This window comes from Arachis stenosperma, chromosome 4 (assembly GCF_014773155.1).
Source record: "Arachis stenosperma cultivar V10309 chromosome 4, arast.V10309.gnm1.PFL2, whole genome shotgun sequence".
In the NCBI taxonomy this organism is placed as follows: Eukaryota; Viridiplantae; Streptophyta; class Magnoliopsida; order Fabales; family Fabaceae; genus Arachis; species Arachis stenosperma.
In genome coordinates, this window is record NC_080380.1 from 90,872,509 (window position 1) to 90,875,658 (window position 3,150).

The following is a 3,150-nucleotide window of genomic DNA, read 5'->3' on the forward strand; positions in this document are numbered from 1 at the left end:
GCTCAGAACCGTGTTGAAACCTTCCAACACCAAACTTAGAGTTTGAATGTGGGGTTTCAACACCAAACTTAGAGTTTGGTTGTAGCCTCCCAACACCAAACTTAGAGTTTGACTGTGGGGGCTCTGTTTGGCTCTGTTTTGAGAGGAGCTCTTCATGCTTCCTCTCCATAATGACAGAGGGATATCCTTGGGCCTTAAACACCAAGGATTCTTTATTCACTTGAATGATCAACTCTCCTCTATCAACATCAATCACAGCCCTTGCTGTGGCTAGGAAGGGTCTGCCAAGGATGATGGATTCATCCATGCACTTCCCAGTCTCTAGGACTATGAAATCAGTAGGGATGTAATGGTCTTCAATCTTCACCAAAACATTCTCTACAAGTCCATGAGCTTGTTTTCTTGAATTGTCTGCCATCTCTAATGAGATTCTTGCAGCTTGCACCTCAAAGATCCTATTTTCTCCATTACAGAGAGGGGCATGAGGTTTACACTTGACCCTAAGTCACACAAGGCCTTCTTGAAGGTCATGGTGCCTATGGTACAAGGTATAGAAAACTTCCCAGGATCCTGCCTCTTTTGAGGCAGTTTCTGCCTAGACAAGTCATCCAGTTCTTTGGTGAGCAAGGGTGGTTCATCCTCCCAAGTCTCATTTCCAAATAACTTGTCATTCAGTTTCATGATTGCTCCAAGGTATTTAGCAACTTGCTCTTCAGTGACATACTCATCCTCTTCAGAGGAAGAATATTCATCAGAGCTCATGAATGGCAGAAGTAGGTCCAATGGGATCTCTATGGTCTCAATTTGAGCCTCAGATTCCCATTGTTCCTCATTGGGGAACTCATTGGAGGTTAGTGCACGCCCACTGAGGTCTTCCTCAGTGGCGTCCTCCTCCTCTCTTTCCTCCCAGAATTCGGCCATGTTAATGGCTTTGCACTCTCCTTTTGGATTTCTTCTGTATTACTTGGGAGAGTACTAGGAGGGAGTTCAGTAATTTTCTTGCTCAGCTGACCACTTGTCCTTCCAAATTTCTGATGGAGGACCTTGTTTCATTCATGAAACTTGAGTGGTCTTTATTAGATCAGAGACCATTGTTGCTAAGTCAGAAGTATTCTGCTTAGAACTCTCTGTCTGTTGCTGAGAAGATGATGGAAAAGGCTTGTTATTGCTAAACCTGTTTCTTCCACCATTATTGTTATTGAAACCTTGTTGAGGTCTCTCTTGATTCTTCCATGAGAGATTTGGGTGATTTCTCCATGAAGAATTGTAGGTATTTCCATAGGGTTCTCCTAGGTAATTCACCTCTTCCATGGAAGGGTTCTCAGGATCATAAGCTTCTCCTCAGATGAAGCATCCTTAGTACTGTTTGGTGCATTTTGCATTCCAGACAGACTTTGAGAAATCAAATTGACTTGTTGAGTCAATATCTTGTTCTGAGCCAATATGGCATTCAGAGTGTCAATCTCAAGAACTCCTTTCTTCTGACTAGTCCCATTGTTCACAGGATTCCTTTCAGAAGTGTACATGAATTGGTTATTTGCAACCATTTCAATCAATTCTTGAGCTTCTGCAGGCGTCTTCTCAGATGAAGAGATCCTCCAGCAGAGCTATCCAAGGACATCTTAGATAGTTCAGAGAGACCATCATAGAAAATACCTATGATGCTCCATTCAGAAAGCATGTCCGAGGACATTTTCTGATTAATTGTTTGTATCTTTCCCAAGCTTCATAGAGGGATTCTCCATCCTTCTGTCTGAAGGTTTGGACTTCCACTCTAAGCTTACTCCATCTTTGTGGTGGAAAGAACTTTGCCAAGAAGGCATTGACTAGCTTTTCCCAAGAGTCCAGGCTTTCTTTAGGTTGAGAATCCAACCATATTCTAGCTCTGTCTTACAGCAAAAGGGAATAGCATCAGTCTATAGACCTCAGGGTTAACCCCATTAGTCTTGACTGTGTCACAGATTTGCAAGAATTCAGCTAAAAACTGATGAGGATCTTCCATTGGAAGTCCATGGAACTTGCAATTCTGTTGCATTAGAGAAACTAATTGAGGCTTAAGCTCAAAGTTGTTTGCTCCAATGGCAGGGATAGAGATGCTTCTCCCATAGAAGTCGGGAGTAGGTGCAGTAAAGTCACCCAGCACCTTCCTTGCATTGTTGGCATTGTTGTTGTTTTCGGCTGCCATGGGTTCTTCTTCCTTGAAGAATTCGGTCAGGTCCTCTAAAGAGAGTTGTGCTTTGGCTTCTCTTAGCTTTCTCTTCAAGGTCCTTTCGGGTTCAGGATCAGCTTCAACAAGAATGCCTTTGTCTCTGCTCCTGCTCATATGAAAGAGTAGAGAAAAAGAAAATGTGGAATCCTCTATGTCACAGTATAGAGATTCCTTGAAGTGTCAGAGGAAAAGAGAAATAGTAAGAAGAAGGAGAAGAAGAATTCGAACTTTAATTAGATAAGGTTCGAATTGTGCATTAAGAAGGAGTGGTACTCCATAAATAGAAGGATGTGAGAAGGAGGGAAGAGTATTTTCGAAAATTCAATCAAAAGATTTTGAAAACATTTTGAAAATTTGATTGATAATTTTCGAAAATTCAAAGTGAAAAAGAAATCAAGTGATTTTTGAAAAAGATTTTGAAATTAGAAACTAAAAAGATTTGATTGAAAACTAATTTGAAAAAGATATGATAAAAAAAATATGATTGAAAGGTTATTGTCTTAAAAAGATGTGATTGAGAAGATATGATTTGAAAACCATTTTAAAAGATATGTTTTGAAAATTATTTTAAAAGATTTGATTTGGAAAATTAGTGACTTGCCTAACAAGAAAAGATATGATTCAAACATAAAACCTTCCTTAACAGCAAAGGCAAAAAATGTTCAATCAAATCATTAATTGTTAGTAAGTATCTTTGAAAGGAAAGAAATTAATTTGAAAACATTGAGTGAAAAGATTTGATTTGAAAAAGATTGATTTGAAAAACTTGAAAAAAATTGATTTGAAAACAAATCTTCCCCCTAGCACCATCCTGGCGTTAAACGCCCAGAATGGTATACATTCTGGCGTTTAACGCCCAAAATGCTACCTCTTTGGGCGTTAAACGCCCAACCAGGTACCCTGGCTGGCGTTTAAACGCCAGTTTGCCTTCTTCACTGGGC

The 3,150-nt window shown here is 39.8% G+C and overlaps 1 non-coding gene across 1 annotated transcript; it reads left to right on the plus strand.

Annotated features, from left to right (window-relative positions):
* The first annotated feature begins 1,675 nt into the window (after positions 1-1,675).
* On the plus strand, positions 1,676-1,782 carry LOC130978025 (small nucleolar RNA R71). Its single transcript, XR_009085689.1, has one exon. It is a non-coding gene; the product is annotated as a small nucleolar RNA R71 (small nucleolar RNA).
* Positions 1,783-3,150: the final 1,368 nt, after the last annotated feature.